The sequence below is a fragment of the Toxotes jaculatrix genome, chromosome 2 (genome assembly GCF_017976425.1).
Source record: "Toxotes jaculatrix isolate fToxJac2 chromosome 2, fToxJac2.pri, whole genome shotgun sequence".
NCBI lineage: Eukaryota > Metazoa > Chordata > Actinopteri > Toxotidae > Toxotes > Toxotes jaculatrix.
The window spans coordinates 1,654,227-1,662,038 of NC_054395.1; the positions used below are offsets into that span (position 1 = coordinate 1,654,227).

Here is a 7,812-nt window from a genome sequence, read left to right on the forward strand (position 1 = left end):
TGTTGGCTTGAAAATACAGCCACACGGTGCTCCTCTTCCTCTCTGCCATTCTTCTGTGGTATTTTCTCCCTGTGCTGATGAACCTCAGCCGGCAACTTGTTTGCTTTGCACGTCTAAGTCACGTCACGTGACTCACGTGACGGCGCAACATCTAAACACAAGAGGGGGGAGGGGGAGCAAAGTGTGCCTGCTCTGCGCTGACACAGGAGCGGTGAGTCCGGCGACCTGGCTGTTTCCTCTTTTCTGAAACCTCAGCATTGCAAACAAGAGCAGAGCGTGAAGTAAAGAATCGATCTCACCAGGCTGGTATCAATCCAATACCAATACCAACTTGGTATCGATACTATCGATATTTGGATCAATCCGCCCACCACTAAGACGCATAGACAGGAGCTCATCATTGATAATGCCGCTGTTTGTCCATTTTACAGTTTGATTGAAGCAACATACATCTACCCAGCGCTCTGTGGTTTCTTCAAGAGTGCTACAAACATATTAATGTATATATTAGTAATATATTGACCCAATGTACACAATTTGTATTGACATATTCTTTATAAGCAAGACTATGAAATAATTTTAGGTCAGTTTAAGCTTTGATAATGTTGCTGGGGCAGAACCTGACACATAGATGTGGTTAATATTATTAAAGTCAGTCAGCAAATGAATTGTCATCTGTCACCGAGTTGAAAGGAAAGAGGATGAGTGAAAATCCCAATATAAATAGCATGAAAACTTGTGAAGCAAGTTTCCAGACAAAGTTCTTAACATGTGCTTTGCCATGTTTCTAATTATATATGTTTCAGTCTTCTTTACCTTGCTCTGACTGACAGGCATCATGTTGGACCTGTGTCATGTAATGTCATGTAAACTGTCCTTTACATTGTTAGCTGATGTTTGCATTTTACCCACACCAAGTGAATGAAACACACACACAAGCATGCACATGCAGTACAGGGGGCTGCCCTGCCCCAGCCTAGTGAGGCGCCCGGGTAGCTGGGGTGGATTGGTGCCTTGCTCAGGGGCCTCACAGGTCGCCTTCATAACCACCATATCCGTTTTTTTGGGCTTGGTCGAGAGATCAAACCCACGACCCTCCGATCTCCGGCTGATCTAAAGTCCAAAGGCGCACTCTTAACTTGCTGTGCCACGGCTGTCCCCCAAAAGTATATTGCATTGGCCGGGAATCAAACCCAGGCCTCCCGCGTGGCAGGCAAGAATTCTACCACTGAACCACCAATTCAAGCTTATTGTTTAACCCCATGCCTCCAAGGGAGATTGTGACCTGATTGCAGCGCCTTAGACTGTTCGGCCATCCTGACTTACTACTTCAGTAAAAGTCTGTAGCATAAACATTCATTTACTTGTAAAATACATATCAAAAGTCCTTGTGAATGTCTTCACAACAACAGCTGTTGAAAATGTCTTCATGTCTGCACAAATGTGTTATATCAAATGTATCTTCATTTATTTATTGATTTAATTCTGAATATTGGGACACTATGTTGTTGAAACTAACAGAGAGAAGTTACAGCCGTCCCAGAATGATTTTAGATCCCAGTGCTTCCACTTTGACTTCCTAGTATCATGTTGTTGAACACGACAGACATCACTCACCTGTACTGATATGATATGCATCAGTGTTGGAAAGAAAGAGCTACAGGTTAATGTGATAGAAATACATGTTTTTCTGTATGGTCCAGTCATTATTTGCATCTGTCACTGTAGCTTTTTTAGACCCATGGTGATAACTGACTTTTGTATGAATAAATCTGAAATAATCAGCTTATGTTTTTATTGTCCTTGTTTCAGATCAGTGAAGCACTAAAGAGTGACTTCCAGGTGTTGGCTTTTAACTCTGAGGATGCAAAAATGAAGGTTTACAAGAAAAGATGAAACACAACGACTGAAACAGCAAAACAGAGTGGGTGTTAACTTCAAGTCTCTGAAACTAATAGAACTATTTTCAATCATTTGGACCCACTGAGATTTAAAATCCCTTCTTTTTTTTTTAGCAAGCAGAGCAATATAGTGAAGAATACAGGAAGTTACAGTTGTTTTGAAATGTGTCTCAGTTTTATAAATATCAAATGTAATGATGAGAGAGAGCATCTCTATAATCTCTCTCTTTTGTGTAATGATCTTAAACTAACACACATAAGACCTGGGGCTTTGTAGTTTTCCATCATAAGATCACTAGTAGGTGTAGGACATATAGAGTGAGGTAAAGAGGACTCAGGTGGGGCCACACATCATTTTTGCCCCCACTGCCCAGAGTGACTTTATCCAGCCATGATCTCCCTTGATCTTCTTTGCAGATTAAACTTACCAGGAACGTCACAGCCTCAGGTATTTAGTTTTTTAGTCAGGGTTACAGTCACTGTGCATGGTAAAGCCTTTAATGTGCCTCTGCATGAGCTGCTATGGTTGCTGTAAATTCACACAGAGTAATGAAACAAAAGTATCCTCCACAATCTGTTGTGTTATAGAAGCTCAGCATCATTTTATTTAGGGTTTTGTGTTGCTTGTGCTTGGTGTGTTTTCCCTCTGCCTTCTGTGGGAGGGTCTTTTCTATTAGAGTGGAGAGGCGTGGCTTTCGGCTGGCTGGTGGTTGGCACACCTGCACCTCGTTTCCTGATCATCACTCCTTTTAAGCCGGAGCTGGGCTTCACTTCGACGCTGGATTGTCTACCTTCAGTGTGAAACCCTCCAGTGTTCAGGATCGCTCCTCCAGCCAGTAAACTGCCTGCCACGCCACTCTGCCTCCACTCCTTTCAGTCCTGAAAGTTTTTGGACTCGCTTTGTGTTAATCCTTATTAAATCTACTTTTTTTTCTCTGCCATCAGCCTGTGGTCTGCTTCTGGGTCCTCTAGAAAACACTCTGACCAAACTCATACCTAACAGAACAATCCAGCCAGTATGGACCCAGCGGACCCTGACGCCATTACTAAAGCGCTCAGCGCCCAGGGAATCATCGTGGGAAGGCACGACTCACAAATTCAGGAAATGGTGGACACCCTTCGAGGCCTATCTCACTGCATGTCTCGCATGCAGACTCAACTAAAAATCCTCACACCTGGCTTCACAGGCCCTGAAGAAACCCCTCCAGGCCCAAGCCCTTCCCTGGCTGCTGGTTCCACTGTTTCAACCACACGTGAGCCCTTTGTTCCTACTCCCGAGCCTTATACTGGTGATTTAGGTTCTTGCAGTCGTTTCCTTTTTCAGTGTTCTATTGTGTTCGATCAGCAGCCTTCCTCTTCCTCATCTGATAAAGCTAAGGTTGGTTATGTGGTAAATCTTCTCCGTGGGAAAGCTAGTGATTGGGCTACTGCACTTTGGCAAACTAATTCACCTGTTCTCAAGTCTTACGATTCCTTTGTGGCTGAAATGCGCAAAGTTTTTGATCATCCTGTTCAGGGCCAGGAGGCGGTTAAATGTCTTCTGGCTCTTCGCCAGGGCACGCAGTCTGTTGCAGCTTTTTCAGTTGACTTCCGTATTCTGGCCGCAGAGTCGGGCTGGGATAGCCAAGCCCTTAAGGGGATATTTTACAAGAGTCTGGCAGAAAAGATCAAGGACGAACTCTTCCTGAGGGATGAACCCGATTCTCTTGACTCTTTAATCTCCCTGGCGATTAAGATTGATAACAGACTCCAGAGAGAGGGACTATGACTCCTAAGTTAGCCCAACCAGCTAGTGCTAACTCTCCTCTTTCCCCATCTTTCATTCCCACACCTTACTCACCCCCACCAGTTGCTCAGGCCTCAGTTGCTGAGGAGCCCATGCAGCTTGGTCGGGCTAAGCTCTCCCCAGCCGAGAGGCTTCGAAGAATGCAGGGTAAATTGTGTTTGTACTGTGGATTACCTGGTCATCTTCTGGCATCCTGCCCAAAAGCCTCAGCTCACCAATAAATGAGGGAGCTTTGGTGAGCCGAACTCCGTCCCTCTCCCCTTCTCTCGATTCCCCTAAGCAGCTAACTATCCCCGGGACTTTGTTACTGCCTCAATTAACTCTGCCTCTCTCGGTTTTAGTTGACTCGGGAGCTGATGACAATTTTATTGATGCAGAACTAGCCACCCAAGCTAACCTAACCTTCGAGCCTCTAGCTACCCCTAAGATTGTAAACGCTTTGGACGGTAGATTGCTTGCCTCCGTACTTCACCGAACCTCCCCAGTAACCCTGTTGTTGTCAGGTAACCATCGTGAAACTCTCTCTCTGCTTGTTATCACCTCTCCTTCCTACCCCCTGGTGCTTGGTCTCCCCTGGTTAAAGGCCCATAACCCAAACATTGACTGGTCAACCTGTTCTATTACCAGTTGGAGCCCCTTGTCACGCTAACTGCCTTCATTCAGCAAGCCCCCCTTCTCCACCACCTGCACCTACCATCTCAGAAATTCCAGACCTCTCCTCAGTTCCCTCTGACTACCACGACCTGGCTCCTGTTTTCAGCAAAGCTAAGGCCACTTCCCTGCCCCCACATCGGCCCTATGACTGCCCCATTGACCTCCTCCCTGGTGCTTCTCTCCCTACCAGCAGACTATACAATCTCTCCCGTCCTGAAAGAGAGGCCATGGAAATATACATCGGTAAATCTCTGGCTGCTGGCCTGATCAGACCCTCCTCATCTCCTCTTGGCGCTGGGTTCTTTTTTGTTGAGAAAAAGGACAAGACTCTTCGACCATGCATTGACTTCCATGGGTTAAATGAAATCACTGTCAAAAATAAGTACCCTCTGCCTCTCATCGACCCAGCCTTCGAGCCATTCCACCAAGCAACCATTTTTAGCAAACTGGACCTGAGAAGCTCCTACCACCTTGTCCGCATCAGAGAAGGAGATGAGTGGAAGACTGCTTTCAATACCCCCCTTGGCCACTTCGAGTACCTGGTCATGCCTTTTGGCTTAACCAATGCCCTTGCAGTTTTCCAAGCCATGATAAATGACGTCCTCCGGGACATGCTGAACCGTTTCATCTTTGTTTACCTCGACGACATCCTCATCTTCTCTCGCTCCCTTCCCGAACACATTCAACACATCCGTCAAGTTCTCCAACGCCTATAGGAAAACCAACTCTTCGTGAAAGCAGAGAAGTGTGAATTCCATGTCCCCAAAGTCAGCTTAGGCTTCATCATCGCTCCTGGACAACTTCATCCTGACCCCTCTAAAATAAAAGCTGTAGAAAACTGGCCCACTCCCTCCACTCGTAAGAAACTACAACAGTTCTTAGGTTTTGCCAACTTTTATCGCAGGTTCATTCACAATTACAGTAAGGTAGGAGCACCCCTCACTAGCCTAACCTGTACTGCCAAGCCTTTCCTCTGGACCCCTGAGGCTGAAACTGCTTTCACTCTGCTGAAGTCTCTATTCATTAGTGCTCCCATCCTCTCCCACCCTGATCCCTCACTTCAGTTCATTGTTGAGGTGGACGCTTCTGAGATGGGCGTTGGAGCAGTCTTCTCCCAACGCAGTCCTGAGGATCAAAAGATTCATCCCTGTGCTTTCTTCTCATGTCGCTTTACTCCCGTTTCTGGTCTGGAAAGATCACAAAAACTTAGCCTACCTGCGCTCCGCGAAGCGACTCAACTCTCGTCAAGCCCGTTGGGCCCTGTTCCTGAGCAGGTTTGAGTTCACTCTCACCTACCGTCCTGGCTCACATAATACCAAGCCCGATGCCCTCTCCCGGCAGTTTTCCCCAGACACCTCACCTTCTGAGACAACCAATATCCTTCCTCCCTCATGCATAGTTGGAGCTGCATTGTGGGACATAGAAACCCGGGTCAAAGAGGCCCTTAAAGATCACCCAGCACCCAACAACTACCCCAAAAATCGACTGTTTGTCCCCGAAAACCTTCGCCCTCTCGTGCTCCAGTGCATACACACCTCCAAATTCAGCTGTCACCCTGGCATTCGTCGGACCCTCCTCCTTCTGCAGCAACGCTTCTGGTGGCCCGGGATGGCTCGCGACACCCAGGAATATGTCAATGCCTGCTCTGTCTGTGCCCGCGGCAAATCCTCTCACCGTGCCCCAGCTGGTCTCCTCAAACCCCTACCTATTCCTCACCTCACTCTCATATTACAGTGGACTTCGTCTCTGGTCTCCCATCTTCCCAAGGTAACACAGTCATCCTAACAGTAGTTGATCGTTTTTCTAAGTGTCCATTTCATTCCCCTTCCCAAGCTCCCTTCTGCACTGGAAACGGCTAACCTGCTGACTGAACACGTCTTCCGCCTCCATGGTCTACCCACAGACATAGTGTCAGACCGAGGACCCCAGTTCACCTCTCAGGTTTGGATGGCCTTTTGTAAAGCACTTGGTGCCACCCCCAGTTTGTCCTCTGGTTACCATCCCCAGTCCAACGGCCAGACAGAGAGGGCCAACCAGAGCCTGGAGACCGCTCTCCGCTGCGTTGTTGCACGCAACCCTGCCTCCTGGAGCATGCAGCTAGCCTGGGTGGAATATGCTCACAACTCTCTCTCAAACTCCTCTACAGGTATGTTTATGGCTGCTAACGGCTTTCAACCTCCCCTTTTCCCCAGTCAGGAGGAGGACACAGCTGTTCCCTCCGTTCAGGCCCACCTCTGCAGATGCCATGGAGTCTGGCGCGCCGTTAGAGCAGCCTTGGTTCCTGAATCCACTCGCAGCCAAAGGTTGGCCAACAGACTACGCTGCCCGGCACCTGACTTTCAGCCAGGTCAGAAGGTGTGGCTCTCTTCCCGTGATCTTCCCCTGCAGGTTCCATCCCGCAAGCTGGCTCCTCGTTTCATCGGACCTTATGTCATTGAGAAGATCGTCAACTCCTCTTCTGTTCGTCTCAAGCTACCCCCCTCCTTGCGGATCCACCCAACCTTCCACGTCTCCCTCCTCAAACCATACACCTCTAGTGACCTTTGCCCACCCTCCGACTCCCCTCCTCCCCCCCGGCTCATCGATGGACACCCGGCATACTTGGTGAAGGAGGTACTGGACGTTCGGAACTAACACCACTGTTTTCTTTCCTTCATGTTTTAGTGCAAATCAATAGCGTTTGTTTCACAATGAGATTAGATGCAAAGCAAAAAATCAGAATAATTGTAATTCTTATGAATTATTCCATTTATATTATGCTAATTTGATTTATATTTATGATCACGTCTTTATTTTAATTACATCTTGCGATAAAAATAGATGTAATGATCATTTGCTGAAAAGCACATAATTTTTTATGAGCTTGTGCTGATTTGAAATATGATTTTGAATATTATCTTTAGTTTGATTTAGTGTTTTACTAGCTAATGTTTTTAAATGAGCGTAATTTATTTGCATTTAGTTTGAAGGGAGTCAGTGGAGATATTAGATAGTAAAACGTTACAGACTAGCGATGCCTCCCACCTCCAGGACTGACATCCTGTCAGTTTAACTTGGTCCTGTCGAGTGTTGCCATGGCTGCCAGTCACATCATATCCCCAATTTGCTGAGATGTGGTTTTGCTTGTAAAGTCCTGATGTGGGCCTCTGTCCCTCTGCTGGGAGCAGCAGAAACACCTGTCTTCAGTTTCTCTGGTTGTCCTGCAGACAGCCGTCCCACTGATTGTTTGTCCTCCTGCAGGTCTTCATGCTCTGCCCGGATGATGCTGAACAGTTGTGCTGAGCATGCGTTTGGTTGGGCCTCGGTCGGTGCTTTACACTAAGTGATCAGTAAGTTTGATGTGTGGCTGCTGTTCAGAGACCAGTGGGAGTGGTTGTATGTTGATGAAAGCTGTGGATGGTGAAAGTGTGGAGTGGAGGTGTGCTGGAGTGTTACATGTGTGATTTCCTTGGCTGTTGCTGTGAATGGGGG

At 47.2% G+C, this 7,812-nt stretch overlaps 1 non-coding gene across 1 annotated transcript; it reads right to left on the minus strand.

Moving 5' to 3' along the window:
* Positions 1–1,172: 1,172 nt before the first annotated feature.
* Positions 1,173–1,243, minus strand: trnag-gcc. The gene has a single exon. It is a non-coding gene; the product is annotated as a tRNA-Gly (tRNA).
* Between the last annotated feature and the right edge of the window lie 6,569 nt (positions 1,244–7,812).